Source organism: Staurois parvus, unplaced genomic scaffold, assembly GCF_062004578.1.
Source record: "Staurois parvus isolate SC_StPar_1 unplaced genomic scaffold, SC_StPar_1.0 ptg000714l, whole genome shotgun sequence".
Taxonomy (NCBI): Eukaryota; Metazoa; Chordata; class Amphibia; order Anura; family Ranidae; genus Staurois; species Staurois parvus.
In genome coordinates, this window is record NW_028318510.1 from 5,375,444 (window position 1) to 5,400,885 (window position 25,442).

Consider the following 25,442-nt stretch of genomic DNA (forward strand, 5'->3'; position numbering starts at 1 on the left):
GCGGAGCCCTGCATATTCATGCTCTTTTAAAAAAGTGACAGCTGGTATGGGGAACTTCTCCCCATGCTGCTGTCACACAGAGGCAGTGGATCGCCAAGCCACTGCAGGAGCAGGAAGATGTTACATGTTCCACCCTAAAATGGGTCGAACATGTAACATGTTGCTGAAGGTGAACTTATCTTTTATCCATTTTGCTGCCAGAGCCATTTTTACGTTCTGTGCACATATGAACAATAATTTTAGGCCTGAAGGTTTCTTTAATCCCTCCAAAACATTTATATATTTTCTGAAAGCAGACACCCCAAAGAATAAAATAGTGGTAGTTCAAATTTTTTTCATCACACGCTATTACCTCAAAAATCTAGGAACTGCAAAATTTCAGTAAAAAGCAAAAAGCACACTTCATTTTAGGGCACTAAAAGGCAATAAATTGCCCATTTGTTTAGAAGAATATAAGAGATGAGGTTGTACCAAGTAAATAGATACCAAACATGTCAATTCTTAATTTGCATGTGCTCATGAAATGGCAACAAACTTTAGTACTCTATTTTTTTTTTTTATTTTTTATAGGCGACAATTTTAAAGCCTCCTATAGGTCATCAGTTTAATGGTACGGAGGAGGTCTGGTGCTAGAAAAAATGCTCTCATTCTGGCGTTTGCTGCAATATGTAATACATGTATTGCAATCGACATTTTCATATGTAGGCACCCTGACATATGCGATTACATTCGTACGTGCGTATATGTGGGGGCGCCTCAAAAGTTTCTTGGGGGTTTGTGTGCTTGGTTGGAATTAAAATTTTTTTTACAATATGGAGATTCTCCATATTGAGACATCCAGGGCCTAAAAGACCCTGCATGTCTCCTATGTGCTTCACTGAATGTAATGCGGTGCACATCACACTGCATTACATTCTTTGCCAGCCATTCTGTCTATGTGGACCTAGAGGTGACATCATTTAAGTCACTGCCGGATCAGGTCAAGAAGGGGAGGAGAGCAGACATGTGTGCTGCTCAACTCCTTCCCCCTACTGCCGACACTCGCAGTACAGATCCTGGCCCGCAGATTGGCAAAGCGGTGCCCGGGGTACATGAGGGAAGGGGGAAGCGCGCGGGCCAAACAACGGAAACCTGCTGCTTGCCTGCAGCAGGCCTAAGTAAGGAGAAAAAAATACCTGCTCAGCGCCCGGTACTACATATCCCGGGCGTGGAGTGATACAAATTGCGCATCCCTGTTATTTTTCACTTACAACTTTCAGAATTAGAAAAGACCCCCCCCCCCCCCCAAAAAAAAACCCATATATTTTCTGAAATTACGTGACCTATAGAATAAAATAAAGCTGATTGTTTTTGGCCCTGCAATAGTTGCACAAAATGTTCGTCAAATCGCTATTTTCACTTAAAATCCACTAAAACAATTATCAGTGAATACATACTGTACATGGAAAAATGTATAACATTCCTGCTAAACTCCTACTGAATATAAAAGTTAAAACTGTATTCAGTTAATAAAGAACAAATATATAAATTGCACTTTTTTTTAAATGGGGAAAGAGGAAGGTATGCAAAACTTTATCAAACAATTTACTCTAAAAGTTTTCACTTACAGCTTTCAAAATTTGAAAGGACCCCAAAACCATACATTTTCTGAAAGCACATGACCTGTAGAATAAAAAAGTGCTACTGAATTTTTTAGGTCCTGCAGTAATTGTTCATCAAATCGTTATTTTGACTAAACATACAAGTAAAAAATTCATGTAAATTGTGATCCAATGACTGCATGGGTATAGCCGCTGTTCCCAATCTGACATCCGTGTGGGGGTGCATGACCCCGAACACAGATAATGTGACCTCAGGGACATGCACCCGGACTCACATGGATGCCATATTGGGAGCAACAGCTGTGTTCATGCAGTTGCAACATCGCAGATCACATCAGTGGGATTGCCTGCACAGGGATGCACAGAACACATGTGCATCCCTGTGCGGGTAAACACACCCTTGCAGGGGCATACGCTATTTATGCCCTGTTTGAACATGGCCTTACTATTTTATTTTTTTTTTTGTTTATTTTAATTTTTGTTGTTTTTTTTGTTTTTTTTTTGGGGGGGGGGGCGCTTTGGTGCGATTTCAGAGGTCTAAACAGACCCCTTCATGTATTTTTTTTTTTTTTTTTTTTACATGAATAAATGAGGAGTCTGTATAGAGACTCCTTTTCATTCATAAACTGACACATTAGTAAACACAATTTTACTATGCTCAGTTATCAATGAATACAGGAGCAATCAGCAGTGATCGCTGATTGTATCCATTGAAGGAAAGGGAGGAGGCTGGTAAACGCATGTTTATGAAGCCGCCGCCCCCCTCTCCATCCATTAAAGTATCCCCTATCATATCTCGCAGGAGGGAGAGAGGGGAACACCGGCCAGCAGCCAGCCAGGATTGTTGAGTCAGTGGCCATTGGGGATGGGGGGGGGGGGGGTCAGCGTGGCGAGGGGAGGTCAGAGTGATTGGAGCCCCTGCAGCACCTGAAGCATGCTGGCGGGAGAGGCAGAAGAGGGAAGCCGGTGGCTGCAGAGAAATGGGTTTGCAGGTGGGACATGAATCGTGGATGGGGGGGAAACGATACTGGGGGTGGTGAAATTAGAGTGTGGGGCATTTAAAAAAAAGAAAAGTGGCAAGAGGTGGAAAGCTTGCAGACAGGGTAGCGGTGGCATCGGTGCCGGGGGTGGGTGGGGAGGTTGAGGGGGGTGCTTGCTAGCCGCTAGTCAGAGCTATCTGCTTGTTCAGCAGCGTCTGCTGAGCATTAAGTGACCATGAGCTTATAACAGAGGAGGAATGCAGGTTTGTATGGTGTTCAGACCTGGCCAGCTGGAAACAGTGCTGCAGGTTCGTACGCTGTGTGGACCTGGCAGCAAAAGAGTTAATGTCTTCCTGGTAGGTGTAAATACGCCATAATTTACATTGTACAGGCTAAGGCACCCATGTGTAAGAGCCCTAAAGATTATTCCACATAACACAAAATGAAATCACTGGTAAAGTCTGAAAAGTTGAATGTATAGTGTATAGCAAAATAAGATGTGTGAATATTTGACCCTTCCATTTTTAACCCTTCCTTTACCTTGATTTCTTTTTCTTTTGTTCTTTTTTTTTTCATTCATAGTGTACATTTTTGGGCACAGCATTTATTTTCTGTCTATCACATATAAAGGAATATCTGACACTGTTCGATTTTGCTTTTATTCCCCTTTTTATGTCCTATTCTCTTCCTCTCAGGCTTGTGCACAGCATGTAGATTTTATTTAAATTGCTTTGAAATAGCATGAGGTTGGATACAAAACTGACATGGGTTCTTCTGTTTTTCAATACCGCTATTCGTAAAATGGCTTCATATCGGAATGGATATTTGCATGTAATTGTAAAACCCCCACTGTAGAATGAATGATACAATTTTTTTTCCTTTTGTATGAAAAAGTTGTGTTTGAGAACCTGTTATGGATGTTGGAATTAATTTAGGAAAACCACTTATGGCAAGGTTGTTCCTTCAGTTGATGAGAAAAACCAGGGAAGCGCCAATTTACTGGATCATTGTAAAGATAATAATCTATATTATCGTCATTGGGAGCACTGGCAGAGCCTTTATAGTTTGATTTAGGGTCTCACAGTGTAGGGAAGGGTGATATGCCTATACGGATGCCTGCTTTATGAGAATTGGTATTTGTGTAGGCAGTTGGGGAAACTGCACTGGTCCTCTGGTGGACCTACCATTGTGCAAGGACAGCTTTTATCTAGGTGCCCATCTCACCAGGACCTACCGTGGTGCAATGCACACATTTTGTGTTGAGGCGGATTGCATTAAGCAGCCCAATAATGCAAAATAATCGAAATGAATGGCACTACATATATGGTGCATTACCATGCAATGCAGTAACACAGTGGGGTTGATTTACTAAAGGCAAGTATACTGTGCACTTGCTCCAGAGCTTAATAAATGAAGTAAAGTGTCAGGAATCTTGCACAGCAGATGCTCATTTCCATGCAGCAGGTTCTCATTCTTATGCGCACAATGGTCCACATAGAAACCTAACAAGACGAGCAAGGAATAGAATGTGCGAGCTCACACAAGCGTGCGCACGCATCCACAGATCATCGCGCCCAGCAGCCTATTTAAACTGAGAGTCTGCCTGGCTTCAGTGCTAGATTGTCTTCAGCTCTAGTTCCTGTGTTAAATGTCTGCTAACCTTGTTCCTTACCCGGCTTCGTCTGACATCATCCCTTCACCCCTTGGAGCACCCCTACCTGATATGTCTGCTGCTCTCTTGTGTTACCGACCTCGGCTTGGGTTTCTGCCTACATCTCTGCCTCCTGACTTGGTACATCACTGCCAGCACGTTACCAACTTCTGACCTTGAACTTGATCCTGAGCCTGCACCTGTCTGCCTGGATTCTGCTGACCAGGCTTGTGACCAGCCTCCATGCGACCACTGGAAGGATTCCCATGCTGCCAAGCTTCAGTCCACTACAACAACTTCCCGGCACCTGCGCCCTTTCACTGTCTTGTGAAGGGAAATCTCTCCAATGGGACACAGATGGCACTGCCCTGTGAAGGGAAATCTCTCCAATGGGACACAGATGGCTGAACTGACAGGAGTTATAACCCTCCCTTACTGTATCCAAAATGGGGGAAAAAAAAAAGGTTTTGCCTTTAGACACATTTAACCCTTTTGCTGCCTGGCCCTGTGCTCCACTTTTAAACTCAGGTGGCCAGACCATTTTTGCAATTTTTCCATTTCTTTATTTTTCCCTTATAGCTTTTAGAGTTTGTAAAAGACCCCCTAAACCATAGATTTTCTGACAGCACATGACCAGTAGAATAAAAAGAAGGTGCTACTGATTTTTAAGGCCCTGTGATATTTGTGCAAATGATTATCAAAATATTTTCACTAAAAATACACAAATTCTTATTCGCAGATACCAACACAGCAAATGTTACAAAATTCTCATTAAATATAAATGCTTATAACAAATATTTGTCAATGTTAAATTTCAAATCTCTCTAAAAATCTGAAGGTTTTAATTTTTCACATTTCTGACATCTCCCATTGTCAGATGATACGCTGGTGCAGTGGGTATTGGGTTCCTCCTGGTGCACGACAATGCCCGGCCTCATGTGGCAAGATAATTTTCTTTTCCATCAAACGATGGGGCATCCTTGGGTTTCTAACACATTACCCAGTCCATATCAGTATAAACATCCAGCGTGAGATTTTCCCCATTGAGATCGGATGTGTTTCCAAAGTGCTCCTTTCATTTTTTGAGCAGTGTATGTGTGTGTATATATGTATGTATGTGTGTGTATATATATATATATATATATATATATATATATATATATATATATATATATACAACTTAATTTTTTTTGTAGAGGTGGGGAGGGGGATTTGGAGAGACATCAGACCTCTGTCTCTCTTTTGAAACAAAGATAGGTACTGAAGACAGTCTCTTTCTCTGCAGCCAGAGCTGTACTGTAGATGGATAGGAGTCTGTGAATGAAACATAGTAAACACTAACTGTTTCATAATTACACAAACTGATGCATAGTGAACACAATTTACTATGTGTCAGTGATAATTGAATGTAGAAGTGATCTGTACTGATCATGATCTGTGTTCTTTCAGGAAAGGATGGGGGCTGGTAAACATGTTTACCAGCCCCCCTGCTCTCATGAAAGGAAGGACTGGTAAACGTGTCTTGTCTACCGCCCCCCGCACTCTCCACGCTGACAGCAATCTGTTAGCGGCCGCAGCCGGCGGGAAGGGGAGGAGGGAGTGCTGGCTACCAGCTGCAGGCAGGGAGTGCCCAGACATCAGGTAGGTGGGGAGCACTGAAGGGGAGTCTGAGAAGGGGATCAGGGTTTGCAAGGGTGGGGGGGAGGGAGGAATCAGCGGAGGCAGGGCAAGGCAATGTAAGGGAGAGTTAGAGTGAGGGTGGGGGGTATTTTATCTGTCAGCATAGGCGGGTGGAGGGGCAGGAGACACAGGGCAGAGAAGTGGCGGCTTATCAGCCATCAATCAGAGCTATCAGTTTGTTCAGCAGCATCTGGTCACTGAAGTGATCATGAGCTTATCCCAGAGGAGGAATACTGGTTAGTACAGACCTGGCCAGCTAGAAGCAGTGCTGTAGGCCTGTACACCGTACGCACATGGCATCGAAAGGATTAACATGTTTGTTTAAATTTTTAAGCCTATAATAGTATAGTATTCAAGATAATTGATTGCCATTTTGGAGTCAAAAAAGATTTTGTTGTCCAAATGAATCTGATTGGTACATATACTATGTATCCTGGCCCTCCAATTACCTGGTAATGGTAATGATTACCTTTTATTATCATTTTACTACTTAATCTCTGTCAGACCTGAAGGCGAGTAGTTTCCATTGTTTTATGTATGTGCATAACTGGTAATCCTAGCATATTAGGAATATAAAAAGGCCAACAACAAGGTGTGAGCACATTTGTAAATTATGGTGATATATTATTTCTGTCACGGCGTTCTCTCACTGTCCTGACTTGCCAGAGCAAAGCTGAAACTAATGAGAAGCCATGACATGCAGGGTGCATTAAGCTTCATTCAACCATGCCTGGGGGTGTAATACTGTTCACATTTTGGCACATTTGATGACTGAGTAATGTATTGGGAGCCAGGTATAAAAGGTGTGTAGTCTGCAGTACTAGTACATTTTGCTTACTGTTCTCTACTTTTTTCAGTATCTACTTTCTTAAGGTTAACCTGTTATTTTAAACTAAGCTACCCCTCTTTTTGCATTGAAGGTACTATAAGGTGGCACATGTTAATTGTGTGTAAATTGTCCAACGTGCTATGCCATTTTTTGTTATCTATTATATCATTAGCTTTTTGTGCTTGGTGCTGATATCAATCTTTGGAATTCATATCAGCATTGCAGTTATTATCCTCCTCCTTTGTAAATGAACAAGATGAGAATTGTAATTTGTAGTCTGTTTACTGTGCTCTTCATAACAATAAAGAACAATTTGAAAGAATTCTATAGTGGAGGAAGAGTCTGTACTATAACTGAAGGTATACAAAGGCAGTCAGAGGTAGAGTTTAGGGTGTGGGTAGGGTAGTTTGCCTGGGTTGGACGAAGTAGGCCAAACAGTCAACCAGATGGTCATCCAAGCCAATTCAGAGCACTAAAAGGCATCAAGTGACTTGGTGGTGGGGGGGGGGGGCAGTTTTTCGTACACTGTGATTTATAAAGCTCTGGCTATTATTTTGAAATTTGGAAAGTTTGCAACTTATAGGCTTTTGCAATTCATTGTTTGCATGGTGTCTGTGATGGTAAACTGTCATGGTGAACAAGTGGTTTATGAATGTAAATTTGTATTTGTCTATTTTGTCGGCTTTGTCATTTAGCAAAGCTCGGCAAGGAGTTTGAATTACTTTAAGAATAGAAAAACATATGTGCAAGTGCCTGTTTCTTAAAAGTACATCAATAATTACAATTTATGTATCAAGTGATATAAAACAAAGTCCTGGCATACAATGGAACTATGCAGAACAAGAATATTGACTAGACAAAGCATTATTGCTGAGAGAAATACAAGAAAACCAGTTTAAACATAAAAAATCAACTGATATTTTTGTAAATCTTATTTTTTAATTAAAATTTTCAGAGAGAAATACAAACTGTGTGGAAGCATCATACATATTGGACATAGTATAGAACAATAAAAGGAAGACATCATGACCCAGATTAGGTTGTAGTATTAAAAAAAACTGAGTATTGAGAGTATATGAAATCCACATCCACCAATGTACTCAAAGAGCTATATACAGTTGTATAAATTGAACCTTGATGGATTTATACTTTTGGGTACCAGATGCTCTAATATCTCTCATCAGAGCTAAGCGGTATAAACAAGAGATAATAACCAATGAATATACATAAGAAAAAGTCAGTGTGATCTTCAATAAAGATAACATAGCGGTATATAGTATCAATTTCAGGGTTGCAAGGTGTACACATGTTGTATAAAACACGCAGAGATAAGAGCAGTTATCAAGGTAAAGATGGGCAAGGAAGAAGACAGGACAGCACAGTGTCTAAATGGTTAGCACTTCCACCTAGCAATACTAGGGTTGTTGGTTCAAATCCCAACCATGGCACCACCTGCCTGGAATTTGTATTTTCTCCCTGTGCCTGCGTTCGTTTCCTCCGGGTACTCCCGTTTCCCCCTACACTCCAAAGACATGCTGGTAGGTTAATTGGCCCTAGTATGTGTATGTATGAATGTAAGTTAGGGACCTTAGATTGTACGCCCCATGAGGGTTAGAGACTGATGTGAATGTACTATATATATATATATGTGTGTGTGTGTGTAAAGCGCTGTGTAAATTGACAGCGCTATAGAAGTACCTGAAATAAATAAAATAGGACAGAAATAAAAATCAAATGGGGAGGATTTCCTCTGTGTAAACCAAAACCCCACATCCATATCTCCAAGGCAAAGACCATACTATTGACTCCCAGGGTCCTAAGCGACCAAAGAAGAAAAGGCCAAAGTGAGCAACAATCAACAGCTCTCAGTAGGTATAATATAGGAATTTGGCAAGGGTGGATTAAAACCTGAATTGACACAATACTGTCCACTTAATCTTAAAGGAGTCATGTTTTAGCGGTCTCACAAGAGATCAGCCTTTCCATATGACAGAGTCCATCCCAACAGCTCAGTCCATCACATAGTTGAGGTTATACATGAGGGCTTGGAAAGCAGAGTTCTCTGCTTTCCACGCACTTTTCTTGGAGCTGAGAGTGCCCCATTATTCAGATTGTAAGATGTGACCTTGTTTGAGATTTTGGCCAACCCACATATCCGTGTGTAGCCATTCTGGCAAATGCCATATTGTCATTCTGGACTTGCAGCTCTCTAGTGCTTTTCTCGCTAGTATTCAATCATGTAGCCAATATAAGTTCTACAAAATTCTTGGCCCTGGGGCAGGCACAGCATTGATTCAGATTTCAGAAACCTTGCATCTTCTCCTTCAATATGCCTTTGGAATTATTCTTTAGTGTGATTATCCTATATGCTTTATATCTCTATATCCGTTATAGATTTATATGCTTTATAGCCCTATATATGCAGTATATCTTAAATAAATAACACGGATTTCTTATCAGTATCTGGGTTAACCCTTTGCATTGAGATCCAAACAAATTTAGCTTATCTGCTTCTGTCATTTGTGCCGTACTTGTTGGCATGATGTAATAATTTTATCATCCATGATAAAATACATGGAAAATAAACTTGGAACAACCATCTTGGTGTTTAACCATTCATCAGTTCGAAGAGTACTATTAAATTATAGTATTAGGAGATTTCATAAAACAAATAATCAGAAGCCTGCAATCTAGGTGCTTAAAGAAAAATATTTTTATCTCCATTACTTGGCTCTGTGAACAGTATTTAACAAATGCACTGATCTGTGCTCAGACCTGACATCACATTGAGCATGTGGAGAATACATGAAATATTTCTCCTAATGGCATGGAAAAAAAAGGCTTCCCTCTGTTTTATTTCACATGAAAACCTGGCAGATTGACTGATCTGTGCTTTTGTACAATAGAGCTGCTCTTCTTTCTTGACTTTGTTTTTTAAGGTCACATCACAGAATGAGAAGAAGAGATACCTGATGTGGTTACATATGAGGAGAACATTGAACCAAAAAAGATGGCAATTCCCTGAAGATTTCAAAAATAAGATGTTATAGCCTTGATGTTTGCCCTGGTTTTCATGTGGATTTAGCTTCTCATACAGTAACAACTTAGTAGTACAAGTGGTTTTGCCTGAGTTAACCAAGGAATGTATTTTTTATCGTTATTGATTTTTATTACTGCCACCCTTTGTTGTATATGTCACCACATCTTGAAAGAAAACAGTTTTTTTGATTTTATTTAATTTTGCTTCGTAATATTGTCATTTATTAATCATTTGTCACATGGCAATTTTTGTGTACTCCAAAGTTGTCAGCATTTTAAAATTTGTGGGGACAATTGCTACTGTAATTCTATTGCACATGACACTTGCTGGTTTGAGCATTGTAAACTGACCTTGGTTCTTGGTTGTAACACGTTTAGGAAGCTCCATTTTTAAATGGTATATTTATTTTAATATTCAGTGCTGCAATGGACTTTACATTTAATTATAAAATACAATGCAGCTGACACAATACTTTATCCAGGTGTAGTCTGCAATCAAAGAACCAGCAAACACAAATGCTCCTGCGCTTGGGGATGGACTCGATGCAGGCTACAACCACATTAAGAGTGTCCTGGAACATGCACACCTTGCTGCCCTCAAATGGACCGGAGAAATCCAAATATACTGAATGAGGAAAGAAAAAACAGAGGGCGCACAGGCCTAGTGCATTCCCATAAAAAATGTTTAATAAAAAATAAAGTATGTGTCAGTGGCTCTGAGGAAGAGGCAAGTCCTCGAAACGCGTCAGTCTTTTGGATGTCTATACTCCCTATTATGGACTGTTACTCAGCATGGTGTTGACCCAGCTGTTCTTTATGATGTGCCTTGACTATATTGTCGTTTGTGAGTACAACACATACTTTATTTTTTATTAAACATTTTTATGGTAATGCACTAGGCCTGTGCGCCCTCTGTTTTTTCTTTCCTCATTCGTACTCTGCAATCACCTTTACATCTAAAATACAGCACGCATCAGTCGCCAAAACACAACAACTTCTAGTACCCATCCCATAACCCAACAATAGTTTTACACTTCTTTAATCAACACCCACTACAGTGACATTACAAAGTTAAAGTAAATGCTAATATTTAGAAATATTTTAACCATTGCAAGCATTGATGCAATTAGGTCTTTCAACTATTGGAAAATGGCTTCTTTAGCATAAAACCATGTCAGCTGGAACATAGTTCTTCTATACAAGTGGATGACAAACTTAATGCTTATTTTTAAAAATATTTTGGGTGGAAGATGGGTACATAATAGAGAAAAGGAGGGATAAGAGAAAAAGTTATACTAAGTGAATTTCTAAAGTTCATCCAATGGTAACACGTTTTTCACAAAGTAAGAAAAAATATCTGCTGTATGGCAAGTTGGATCTTCCAACCTCATGTTCATGCTGCTTAACACTGATGTCTTTTGGGAGGTAAGGTTTGACACCAACATGGCTAGGTATGCACTATGTATTTAGCCTATGTTGTCAAATCCTGACATTTCCGTGTGCATAGGAGGTGCAGTGTGCAGCCCTGTTTCTGGCACCCTGTCAAGATCTAGGACAGGCTGAAATGCGTAGCAACTGAACACTGCATCCAGTGGTTCTAGCATTTAGGGCTGTATGCATTTAGGAATGTATGCCCAGAATATCTGCATTTCTATATTTACCATAAATAAGAGAAAAGCATGAGGAGAAGGGGCATAAAGGGACCTAATACCATCTGGTAAGCAGGGTTTAGGCAGCCCCTTGGTAGTAGTTGGAAAGAAGGATTTGTAGACAACTTTAACTGTCTGGTTTTCTGCTCCTTCATGAAGAAATGCCTAAGATGTCATTACCGTTTCTGAATGTAGGCTGAAATGGATGCTACAGGCTGGATATGTCAGAGTACACAAACAAAAAAACATGGTGTACAGGGCCAACTCTGAGCATAAAGTCTAAATGGCAATCAGAAATTAGATTTTCTCCTTTTGGGCAGTTTACTTCCCATTGTGTCTCTGGGGACAAGAAGTGTCTGATCCAGATGGAACACATACAGATGTAAAACCAGTATAAAATTCTAACCCTTTTGTCTTTATCCAAAGCTGAAGAAAAAGGTTTCAATGGGAGTAAGTTGCACTTTAAAGTGGATTACCAACTTTTTTTTTCTTTCACATTCCACTAAGTGAATAATACCCTACTGATCAAAAAACAAACATATCATAACTCCAATAGCTGAAGAAGTATTGGAAGTAGGTGGGTTTCAAATTTCCTTAGCTTGGTTTTCATAATCTCCTGAATAGTGGTGAGAGCTAGAGGTTTGGATGCACATGGGTATTTACCTACAAGCTTTTGGGTGTATGCAGACACTTGTTTGTTATTGGTTCTTTTTCAGTTATTTGAATGTTGTATATGATGCAGTATTGTACTTTGATAAAATTCTTTTATGTACGTGCTGCTCTTAGAACAGAGAGAGACTTTTTTTTTTTTTTACTGTTTCTGCTCTTTGGGTTTCAACGTGATACTCTACCGTGTATGACCAGCATGTTTCTATTGGATGGCTTATTCAAGCAGGTCCATTTATATTACTGATTGTTTTTGTATCACAAAAAAACTTTCCTATAAAAATTATTTGTTCAAACTTTATTACATACAGAACGTGCTGGTGAATACAAAAATTTACTGCACAGGAAGAGTTATGTTAGGGTTCACAGTTTGCAAAACTCATCAATATATGAACCTCTCAGAGGGGGGTAAGGTCTTTGAGATTAGTATAGATTTGGTGAGTGATGGCATCAACAACTTTTTAAGGACAGTAGAGGTGAAAAAGAGCAGACTCTTGCTTGGTCTGTCCCAGCAACAGCACTGGGAGTAGTAGGGAGCAAAACCATGTCGAGATAATATGCAGTAAACTCGAGGGAAGGATGGGGGGGGAGCGGGGACTACATGGGTGATGGTCCTGAGGGTGCAGACCAACGAGAGGGTTGTAAATTGGGTTAAAGCTCCAGAAGGGAGGAGTCAAAATCAGGTGGCAAGTGCTTGTCAATGGAGTATCAACTCTTTAAAATGAAGTTAGAGAGTTCCTCGGAATTCTCTGCATTGTTGCACAGAATGATCTCCCACTCCTCAAAACCTTGTTTCTGCAAAGCTGGGAGTTGCAAATCTAATTGCTTATGCAGTGCTGGAGCATTCCATTTCTAAAACATTTGTCCTTTAGGCTTCATGCACACTATACATTTTTACAGCTGCTGTTTTTGGGCATCAGGCTTTTCTTTTTTTTTTTTTATACAGCGAGTAAACTCCCCGGCAAGTTATCCTAGTTGTTCATACACACATAGGCTTTTATCAGCATTTTTTGGCAGGGGCGTTTTCAGACTGGAAAAACCCCAGAACTATTGCGTTTGAAGAGAGAACTTTTTACAGCTGAATCACTTAACTCTGAAAAAAGGTGAAAAACATGGCTATTTGGCATTTTTGAGCCTTGAGCATTTGAGGGAATATAGTGTTGCTAAAAACTGCTAAAACCCGCAAATGCTGAAAAAAAATCTAAAAAAGCAACAAAAAAAAATGCGTTTTTACCGCAACATTCTACAGCTAATGCTACTGACGTTTTTGAAACATGCAGTGTGTATGAGGCCTTAAGCAGAATAAAGCAAGGGTAGAGGTGTTTAGTGTGTGTGGAGAGGTGAGAAAACTATACGCACCTTACAGCACAGAGTCTTAGACAGTTTGCCAGTTTTTTAAGATGCAATACCTGTTTAACCGTTAAGAGCAGGGGCGGACTGACCATTTGGAAACTCAGGCACTGCCCGAGGGCCCCGGGTCAGTAGGGGGCCCCATGAGATGCCCCTGGGGTACCTTTTTTCATAGGCTATTTTGTGTTTGGGCAAGGACACAGGGGCCCCATGATCCCCTATTGCCCGGGGCCCCATGAGTTGTCAGTCCGCCCCTGGTTAAGAGACCTGTTTAGTAAATTGCCATGTTACCCTAAAATGTAGACTGTTTTTTTTTTTTCCACAAATACCACTAAATAACCATTACATCCACTGCTTCAGGGTTTGTGGATTAGATTGTAATCTGTACATGTTAATGTTGTTTTAGTAGAATGTTGGTTATTTTAGGTGGTTGTTTCTCATTAGTCAGCGTCTACTTGTTGTGAAATATTGTACGCTGTAATAGACGTCCCCCTGCTGCAGAACCTCCTCGTCTTTGGAGTAGAGTGTATGTTCCCTACAATGCTGCGGCTGCTTTATTAAGCTTTTATCCCAGTATGTCTCTGTGTGCTGTGAGCCCAGCTGGAACAGTTCTCAGAAAGCCTAATGATAAATGTGTTTGGAATGCTTGGAAAAGGAAAATTTTGTTTTGTTAGAATATAACCCCCCTCCCCCTTATTTATTTTTTAAATTGTAGGTTTTCAAAATGGTTTTGAAATGGTCTTACTTTTGCTTTGTACTGGTGCATTAAGTAGTAGACTTTTATTAATGTGTTGCTTGTAAGGGTAGCCACGTAAAATGCAACCAAATTCTTTATTATTAACAAAATCACCCATTCGTTATAAATAAATACATTTAGCAGACTTCCCAAGTGTACCCGGTGTCTTGCATTTTAGAGTCTGAAATTGACAGTACTTGGCAAAGCAGGAGTGGATTCAAACATTTTCTGGCTGGGCTTTGGTAAATTAGGGGTGGGAATTACATTCAACAGTAATATCAGATACCCAACAACCTATTTGAGTACAGGCTTTTTATTACAAATAGGTTTTATGCAACCACCTTCAGATGATTGGCCACTGTTAGGGGGGGGGGGGTCTGCACTCAGACCCCATCTGGTGGAAGATGTGGGACCAGCTTGTAATGTTACTTTCTGCACTGGATTCTCTGGGCATCTCATTTGCAACATGGTGCTTTGCAAGTCCTGGGTCCTGGTAAGTCGGGTACAGAACCCTGCCCCTTCGGACCCATGCAGGGATAACGCCCATCATGGAGGGCAAGGCCTAAAAGGGGTTAATCTTCTGCTAATCCTGTCTACATAGGTTGTGGTGAGTACAGGACAGAGGCATTTTGCATAGGGTGCCCTACTTTCTTTACACCGATTGATGTACAGGGGGAGCTGGCACCTCTCTGGATACAGCGCCGGCACATATCCCTCAAGTAGCATCTAGTACGTTTGCGAACCGTGTGCCCTGAATCCTTACTGCACTTGTGCTGCCTCATTGTCAAGGGGGTTGTTGCATTTGTAAACCCAGCCTTTTCCTCTTTGCAGGCTGGGCTTCGAACTGACAACATTTCTCTCTGCTGGGGCACATTACAAGCAGCTATTATTGTACTGCCTGAGTTACTGTAGCCTAAAAGTGCTTGAAACTGAGACATTCTCCTCTCGCTCTACTGCTGCAGAGGTTGTGAGTACCCCACTGGGAACAATTTCACAGACATGGCAAATCAAAAAAGCAGACAAAAAAGATCCGTTAGACTGGCTATCTCATTCTCTGCTTTTTGCTCCCTTGAAGATGGTAGTTCTTCTATTCAGGGCCTTATTAGTCTTTCCCCTGATGATTGCCCACACTTTGACTCCCTGACTTACTCTGGCCATTAGGTTGGCTCATCAGCCACACCATCTACCCCTTTTCTTTCACAAAGAATTTATTAAGGTTTTTAAAATATAAACAGTACAACAAATGAAAACAGAAGGTCCATTTTCTCTATTATCTTGACAATAAAAGTTGTTTGGATTAAAAAAAAAAAATTAAAACAGAAGTCATCCAAAGACGGTTCATGACAGGTATATAAAGTTCACAACAAATGGCGTAACCCTCCCCATGAATGCACAGAAATTTGCAATGGTATGAAAATATAATTCAAGGGAAAGGGAATGCATCTGAACAAGAAGAGAAATATGTTGATTATGTTGGAGCTTGGCGACCATCAAAATGCACAAAAAAGAGGTAGACATTCAGTACTGGACTCAGCATTTTAAAACCATGTTCCTAATTTTAAAATGTAATAAAATGGGTTGGTGAACATATAGTATGTGTTGTTGCTGCAATCGTCAGGAGCTAGAGAAATTATTTTGGGTTGTTCTTTGGTGGTAGGTTTTGGTAGTAGCAGGAAATATACAAATATATATTATTTTTTTTTGTATTTTGAGCCACTTCTTTATTAACCACTTGCCATCCAGAGGATTTACCCCACTTAATGACCAGACCTCTTTTTGCTATTTGGGTACTGCACTATTTCAACTGATAATTGCGCGGTCATGCAATGCTGTACCCAAACGCAATTTACGTCCTTTCACACAAATAGAGCTTTGTTTTGGTAGTATTAGATAACCTGTGCGCATTTTATTTTTCGCGCTATAAACAAAATTTTTTTTTTAAGAAAAACAATATCTTTTACTTTCAGCTATAAAAAATGTATAGTAAACTCAAAGTTAGTCAGAAATTTAGACCAAAATGTATTCTGCTACATGTCTTTGGTGAAAAAAAAAAAATCCCAATAAGTGTATATTGATTGCTTTGTATGAAAGTTATAGCATCTAGAAACTATGGTATAGATCAGGGGTGGGCAAACTTTTTGACTTGAGGGCCGCAATGGGTTCATATATTGGACCCGGGGGCCGGACCAAGAGTAGATGAATGATGTGTATGTGTCATCCATAGTAAGTATAGTAATATTCCCCCATAGTAAGCATAGTAATTAATCCCCCATAGTAATTCATCCCCCCTATAGTAATTCATCCCCCCATATAGTAATTCATCCCCCCATATAGTAATTCATCCCCCATATTAATTCATCCCCCATATAGTAATTCATCCCCCATAGTAATTCGTTCCCCATATAGTAATTCATCCCCCATATAGTAATTCATCCCCCCTATAGTAATTCATTCCCCATATTAATTCATCCCCCATATTAAGTCCCCAAGTCCCCCCTGTGTCAATTCACTTACCTTTGCTCCGCGCGTTCCTCTCGCCGTGTTCCCGCGCCGTTCCGGTGTAGCATGAAAATCTGTCTCCTATGAGGATCTGCCCCCCTCGACGTATCTGCGCATGTGCCAGTTTCAGGCATTAGCAGCCGATCTGCGATCTCCGGCACATGCGCAGATACGTCAAGGGGGACAGATCCTCATAGGAGACTGATTTTCATGCTACACCGGTCTTCAGGGTGGACTGTGAGAGGAGACTAGCGGGAGCCTAGCTCCGTGGGCCTGATTAAAAGGTCTGCCGGGCCGTGTACGGCCCGCAGGCCGTAGTTTACCCATTGCTGGTATAGATACTGCAATTTACGCTATTGTTTTGCTATACAGCGCTGCTTTAGTTGAACTGACAATTGCGCAGTCATGCAATATGGCACATAAATTAAATTTACGTCCTTTTTTTTCACACAAATAGAGCTTTCTTTCGGTGGTATTTGATTCCCTGTGTGCTTTTTTTTTTTTGGCGCTATAAACAAAATTTTCTCATTTCTGTCATAAAAAATATCCAAAAACTAAAATTTCGTCAAATTTAGGCCAAAATATATTCTACATGTTTTTGGTTAAAAATTCCCAATAAGTTTATATTGATTTGCTTTGTGTGAAAATTACAGCATCTACAAACTATGTTATAGATAATGGAATTTGCAAAGCTTTTACTTTCTGACTGCCCATCGCATTTCTTGAGGTGTTAAAATACCAGGACAGTACAAACACCCCCAAATGACCCCTTTTCGGAAAGTAGACACCCTAAGCTATGTGCTGAGAGGCATATGGAGTCCATAGAAGATTTTTTTTTTTTTCCACAAGTTTTTGGAAAACAACAAACTTTTTTTTTTTTTTTAATTTAAATTACATATTTCTCACGCAAGCCATGGGTATATGTGAAATTACACCCCAAAATACATTCTGCTACTTCTACTGAGTATGGGGATACCACACATGTGAGACTTATTGGGAGCCTAGCCACATACAGGAGCCTGAAATCCAATGACAACTTTGAAAGCCTGAAGATGCGTAACTTCCTCATTTCACTTCCTCACTACCTATCACGGTTTCGGTGGCCCTGAAGTGCCAGGATAGCACCAAACCCCTCCCCAATTGACCCATTTTTGTAAAGTAGACACCCCAAGGAATTTAAAAAGAGGCATGGTGAGTATTTAACAGATCTAATTTTTTTTCTCACAAGGTTTTGAAATATAAGAAAAGAATGTTTTTGTTTTCTTTCTTCCTTTTGCCCAATACTTGTGGCGACAAACGAGATCTGCAAAATACTCACAATGCTTCTTATCAAATTCCTTGGGGTGTCTACTTTCCAAAAAGGGGTCATTTGGGGGTTTGGTGCTATCCTGGCATTTCAGGGCCTCAACCTGTGTTGGGTAGTCAGGAAGTGTAATGAAATAAAGCCTTTTAAAAGCCTGAAGGAGCTTATTGGATTTTGGGGTCCTATACTTGGCTAGACTGACAAAAAGTCTCTCAGATATGGTACCCCCATACTCAGAAGTAGCAGAATGTATTTTGGGGAGTAATTCCACATATACCCATGACATGTGTGAGCAATAAATCATTTAAGTGACAATTTTGTGTTAAATAAATATATATTTTTTTCTGTACTTTTCCAAAAACCTGTATTAAAAAAATTAATTCTTCTATTTTATTATTTTTTATTATTATACAGGATTTATATAGTGCCAATAGTTTGCTCAGCACTGTACATTATAATGGGAGACAGTACACGAGACAGTGCAGTAACAATACGATTCAATACACGAGGTGTTCGAGGGCCCTGCTCCTTGGAGCTTACAATCTAGGAGGGAGGGGATAGTGGTACAGGAGGAAATAGCTGTGGAGGATGGAGTGGTAGGAAGAGTGAAGGAGTTCAGTAATTAGCTGAGGGTGGGGTAGGCTTCCCTGAAGAGAGAGATTTTCAGGGTGCGCCTAAAGGTGAGGAGAGTAGGTGACAGTCTGATGGATTGGGGTAGGGAGTCCCAGAGGATGGGGGAAGTCCTGGAGACGGGCATGGGAGGAGGAGACCAGGGAACTAGAGAGTAGAAGGTCTTGTGAGGAGCTGGGAGTACATTTTGGGTGGTATTTGGATACCAGATTGGTGATGTAGTTTGGGGCAGTATTATGAACAGCTTTATACGTCAATGTTAGCATTTAGAATTTTATCCGTTGGGCAATCGGAAGCCAGTGGAGGGATTGGCAGAGGGGGGTGGCGGATACGGAGCGGTTAGTAAGGTGGATGAGTCTGGCCGCAGCATTCAAGATAGACTAAAGCGGGGATAGTCAGCGGTGAGGTAAGCCGATGAGGATGGAGTTACAGTAGTCAAGTCGTGAAATAATAAGGGAGTGAATGAGTTTAGTGGTTTCCGGGGTTAGGAACAGACGTATTTTGGAGATGTTGCGGAGGTGAAGTCTACATGGGTTTGTCAGCGATTGGGACTGGAAGGACAGATTGGAGTCTAGGATGACACCTAGTACTCTGGCTTGAGGGCTGGGACTCAACATGCCTCTCAGCAGGTGCGGACTGACAATTAGAGCACTCGGGCACTGCCCGAGGGCCCAGGGTCATTAGGGGGCCCCATGAAATGCCCCTGGTACCTTTTTATAGGCTTTTTTGGGTGTGCTTTGAGTGTGGTCAAGGACACAGGGGCCCCTTGAGTTGTCAGTCCTCCCCTGCCTCTCAGCAAATAGTTTGGAGTGTCTACTTTCCAAAAAGGGATTGTTTTGGGGGGTGGTGGTATTTTATGCTCAGCATTAGAAGTTTATGCCGCACATCACCTAACGGCCATTCTCCCTCACTCCTCCCACCACTTCATCCCCCTCAGCCACTTCATCCCCCTCAGCCACTTCCTATTGTTCCACTACCCCCTCCCTCCTAGATTGTAAGCTTGAAAGAGTAGGGCCCTCTTACCCCTCGTACGCTGTCTGTTTTTGCTGTACTGTGCCATGTATTGTCCCCCCTATTGTACAGCGCTGAGCAAACCCTTTGGCGCTATATAAACTCGATGTAATAATAATATCACTCACTCTCCTAACCACCTGAAGACCAAGCCTTTTCTGATACTTTGTGTTCACATTAAAAAAAAAAATCTGTATTTTTCGCTAGGAAATTACTTTGAACTCCCAAACATTATATATTTTATTAAAGCAGACACCCTAGTGCATAAAATGGTGGGTGCTGCAATTTTTCTGTCACATAGTACACAGCAATTTTTCAAATGCAAATTAAAAAAAAAAAAACACTTTTTTTTTACTTTCAATGCACAAAAACACAATATATTGGCCAGTTATTTGGTTAAAATATAAGATGATGGTATGCCAAGTAAATGGATACCAAACATGACATGCTTTAAAACTGCACATGCTCCATGCAATGGCGACAAGCTGCATAGATTTTTAATATCCATAGGCAACGCTTTAAAAGCCCTTACAAGCTACCATTTTAGATTTACAGACGAGGTCTAGTGCTAGAATTACTGCCCTTGATCTGACATTTGTGGTGATATCTCACATGCATGGTGCAACTGCTGTTTACATACCAGCACGGGGTCAACACTCAAGGGTGCAGGCGCGAGCGTGTTTTTTTTTTTTTTAAGTTATTTGGATTTTTTAAAAATTATTTTTACACTGTCCCTTTTTATTTATTTATTTTGTATTACTTTTAATGATATCTTTTTTGAGAAATCTACAGTACTACAGTACAGTACTCTACAGTAAGTATCTCGTCTGCCCTTAAATTATCTAATCTCACCAAGATCGATGTGATCAGATGCTTTCCCAATTTACAAATGGCGCTATTTATATCCTGCGAAACTGAAGTGATGAAATGCTTGTAGCTTCCAATTTCTTAGACTCTAGAGATGATTGGCACCATTCCGGTCTCCAATCTATGGTGAGCTGGCAGAAACACCGGCTGCATTCTTAGGTTCCCCCGATAGCACTGGACTGCCAGAGAAGGCTGTGGAAGGCAACGGGGGAGGGGGAGCATCGTCTCCTGCCGCTTGTAAAAGCAATCCTGCAGCTAATTAGCCACAACTAAAGAAAAACGATACCAGGATGATGCCTATAGCTGTAGGCCTCATCGTGGTATAACCATTCAAAGTCCAATGATGTATCAGTACATCGCTGGTCCTTGCTGGGTATATATATGTTCTTTTTTTTTTCCAGCCTGTGGGCTGAATGGAAAAAAATAGAGAAGAAATCTCTGCCAGAAAAAGTGTGTGGTATGCCCACCATTAGAATATACCACCCTAAATCCACCCATTTCTAATGGTGGGCACACATTAGGTCGCACGGTGCCACATGCGCCAATTCCAAGATCTTGCAAATGTCTAAATAGTGGCACGCTTGAATAAAAATTGTCCATGTATAAGTGGTACCCCATATGGAAAAAACATGACACCAAGTCCCAAACTATCTTGCCACTGCTCCCCATGTAGTCAGGCATCCGGGGGGCTCCACGTGACTATCTTTTCCCTCGTAAATCCGAAACTTATATGTATAGCCTATTGCCCTCTCACAGGTCGTATACATCTTGACCACATGTCTGGCACGCTTGCTGGGGATAAATTGTTTGAATGCAAGGCGGCCAGAAAAATGAATTAGGGACTCATCAACGCAGATGTTTTGCTGGTGAGTATAGACATCTGCAAATATTGGTTAAGGTGATTTACGAGGGGCCGAATTTTGTGGAGCTGGTCAAATTCAGGGTCACCCTGAGGAGTGTGTTGTCGTTGAAATACATAAAACACACTATACTCTCATATCTATGCCTGGCCATGGCAGCAGAGAACATATGATGAATCGGGTCTGTGGACCAATACAACCGCAATTCATTTTTTTTTAGTAATGCCCATGTTGAGGGTTCGGCCCCCAAAATATTTAAATTCAGAAACAGTAATCGGTTGCCGTGCAAATGGTCTGGCAAGGTTTGAATTTGGGTTGGTGGCGATAAATTGTTGTGCATATAAAATGCTTTGATCCACAATCAATGCATACAGATCTTCCGTGAAAAATAGCTCCATAAAATCAAGGGGAGTAGTTAAATTTGCTGTTTCCACCTGAATTCCGGGTTGGGCAGTGAATGGAGGAAGTACAGGCTCTGCAGAATTTGTGGGCTGCCGATCAGGATTTGCAAGCACATCTGGAAGGATACTTGGGGCTCTACGGGCCTCTGTGCGAATTCTTGGTGGTTGTGGGACAATACTTGTGCTCACCACCGCACCAGCTTGTACTGCACTTATGGGATTCGCCACATCACCAAGTGATACTGCACTGCTGGTATGTGAAAGACCAGGATGTACTAGGCCGCTGATGCTCGCCAGCTCACGAAAAGGTAGAGCAGCACTAGTACTAGCACTCTACTGCATATGAGAGTCATCAAAATTTACCGGCAAGTGCTAGCAGAGATCAGGCCTGATTCTGTAAACACTGCAGTTTTGTGTGCAATGTATCAAGTGACAGTGACCTATTGACACTGCACTTGCTGGGAGAAAAGGGGGGGTAAGCGTAGGGGCTAAACGCAGGTGTTGGCGGGTGCCAGGGCTGATCCCGCTAACACTTTATTTTTGGGGACACTATACTAATGTGAACGCTGGTATAGTGTTGATCTGATCAAAGATACTGATCCGTTCAGACACAATACTAGCAATGGAAGTGTATTGTGTATGAGCGTGTTCCTGGCAATCAAGGGGTTAAACGTGATTACTGGTGTACTGGCGGGCAATCTGACGCTATCTGGGAGGGGTGCAAAAACCACAGGAGCGCGAATTCATGCAATTTTGTGCTCCCGTGCCACCATGTAACAGTATTTCTGCTATAGGGCAGTCAGGAAGCGGTTAAAGTGGCTTGCGTTAATTTAACTGACAATTGCGCAGTCATGCAAAGCTGCACCCAAATGAAACTTGCGTCCCTTTTTCCCACAAATAGAGCTTTCTTTTGGTGGCATTTGATCGCCTGTGCGGTTTTTATTTTTTGCGCTATAAAAAAAAAAGACCGACAATTTTGAAAAAAAAAAAACAATATTTTGGACTTTTTGCTATTAAACATGTCCAGTAAAAAAATGTAAAAATCAAATTTCGTCATAAATTTAGGCCAAAATGTATTCTACATGTCTGCTAAAAAAATCCCAATACGTGTAAGTTACATGGTTTACATGAGTCATTACGTTTACAAATGGCAGTATAGATACTGGATTTTTTAATACTAATAATGACAGTGATCAGCGACTTATAGGGGGACTGCAGTGGGCATTCTGATACTGGGGGGAACTGACTTGGTGTCACTGACATCCCCAGTGACACCAATACAGTGATCGGTGCTAAAAAAAAAAAAAAAAAAAAAGTACTGACACTGTACTAATGGCACTGGGCAGGAGTGGGTTAACATGAGGGATGATCAAAGGGTTAACTGTGTACTGGGTGTGTTTTACTATGGGGCCGTGTGTTAGTGCTTCAAAGGGTTAACTGTGTGATGTGAGTGCTTTACTAGGGGGCGGGGGGGGGAGTGCTTCACTGTAAGCACACTGCTCTGGATGGCTCTACTCAGCCATCCAGAGCACTGTGCCCAAACTGATAGGGGGGACGACTGTTGGTAAGCAATGCAGCCCTCCTCCCTGTCTGTGATTGCTGGTAATCACCGGGTGCCGGGACCCAGTGATTGACACCCGCTGATGCGAATGTCGGCGCGGGTAGGGCACTCACGCAACCTCTGTACGGAAAACAAAATCACGTATATATACGTGATTTTGCGCACCCTGCCACCATGTAGCAGCATATCTGCTATACTGCGGTGGGTAAGTAGTTAATTAAAAAAAATCAAGAGATATTGGTTATCATTTACCACCGAAAGAGAGCCCAATTTGTCCTTAAAAAAATAAATAAAAAAGGTATAATAAACCTAGAGGTACTAAGTAGTTGCGATGATAAATATGATTTTACGAGCACATGTCAAAGTTGCAAAATTGTGTTCAGGCATTAAGATTTGTTTTACTCTTAGTCACCAAGGGGCTAAGGATTCAGTACTTTTCAAGTCTGTAACCTAGAACTAGTATGCAGAGCAGGAGTTCTGATATTTTTCTTACTTAACGAGTCCTGTTGTTCTAGATCAGTGACTCAAAGTATAAGGGCAAGGGTAGTCAGTAAAATAACATTTTCAGAAGGGAGTGAGTAGTGGCAGCTTTCGTGTTCTTTCAGTCCAAGTTTCTTTAAAATAAGGTTCAGTACACACATGGCAGACTGCGTTTTCTGTTCTATGTCATAAAACAAGAGACCTTGCCAGCACTGTATAGACCACCCCAGGTGCTACAGTCCCTTTCCTTGTTTCTGTTTTTTTCTGATAGCATGTCAAGAGCCACAACAAGTTCAACAGCCAAGCTAGTTTGGTTGGACTTTTGCTTCTGCATATGCTTCTAGAGGCGGATTCATATATACAGTTGTGTTCATAATAATAGCAGTGTGTTGAAAAAAGTGAATAAAGCTCAAAATCCTTCTAACAGCTTTTATTTCCATACACACAAATGCATTGGGAACACTACACATTCTATTCCAAATCAAAACATGAAGAAAAATATATCACATTTGTGTTGTTCCTCTAAAAAAAAAATTGAAGAAAAGTGAATATTAGACTGTTCAAAAAAATAGCAGTGTTTGTATTCTTCTTTACAAACTCAAACATTCACTATATAAACTGAAAAATGGTTGAAGATTTTGCTTTCCTTTGAATCACTTAATGAATATTTAGTTGTATAAGCACTGTTTCTGAGAACTGCTGTACATCTGTGTTGCATGGAGTCAACCAACTTCTGGCACCTGTGAACAGGTATTCCAGCCCAGGATGATTGGACTACATTCCACAGTTCTTCTCTATTTCTTGGTTTTGCCTCAGAAACTGCATTTTTGATGTCACCCCACAAGTTTTCTATTGGATTAAGATCCGGGGATTGGGCTGGCCACTCCATAACATCAATCTTGTTGGTCTGGAACCAAGATGTTGCACGTTTACTGGTGTGTTTGGGGTCGTTGTCTTGTTGGAACACCCATTTCGAGGGCATTTCCTCTTCAGCATAAGGCAGCATGACCTCTTCAAGTATTCTGATGTATTCAAATTGATCCATGATCCCTGGTATGCGATAAATAGGCCCAACACCGTAGTATGAGAAACATCCCCATATCATGATGCTTGCGCAACCATGCTTCACTGTCTTCACAGTGTACTGTGGCTTGAATTCAGTGTTTGGGGGTCGTCTGACAAACTCTCTCCGGCCACTAGACCCAAAAAGAACAATCTTACTTCCATCAGTCCACAAAATGTGCGCCATTTCTCTTTAGGCCAGTCAATGTGCTCTTTGGCAAATTGTAACCTCTTCAGCACGTCTTTTTTTCAACAGTGGGACTTTGCGGGGGCTTCTTGCAGATAGCTTGACTTCACATAGGCGTCTTCTAATTGTAAAAGTACTCACAGGTAACTTTAGACCTTCTTTGACCTTCCTGGAGCTGATTGTTGTCTGAGTCCTTGCCATTTTGGCTATATTTCTATCCATTCGAATGGTAGTTTTTCGCTTTCTTCCACGTCTTTCAGGTTTTTGTTGCCATGTTAAAGCATTTGCGATCATTTTAGCTGAGCAGCCTATCATTTTCTGCACTTCTTTATATGTTTTCCCCTCTCCAATCAACTTTTTAATCGAGGTACGCTGTTCTTCTGAACAATGTCTGGAATGA

General features: G+C 41.0%; 1 protein-coding gene across 2 annotated transcripts in view; it reads left to right on the forward strand.

Annotated features, from left to right (window-relative positions):
* Positions 1-25,442, forward strand: part of MAST4 (microtubule associated serine/threonine kinase family member 4) — a 749,251-nt gene that overhangs the window by 167,393 nt on the left and 556,416 nt on the right. The window lies entirely within an intron of this gene.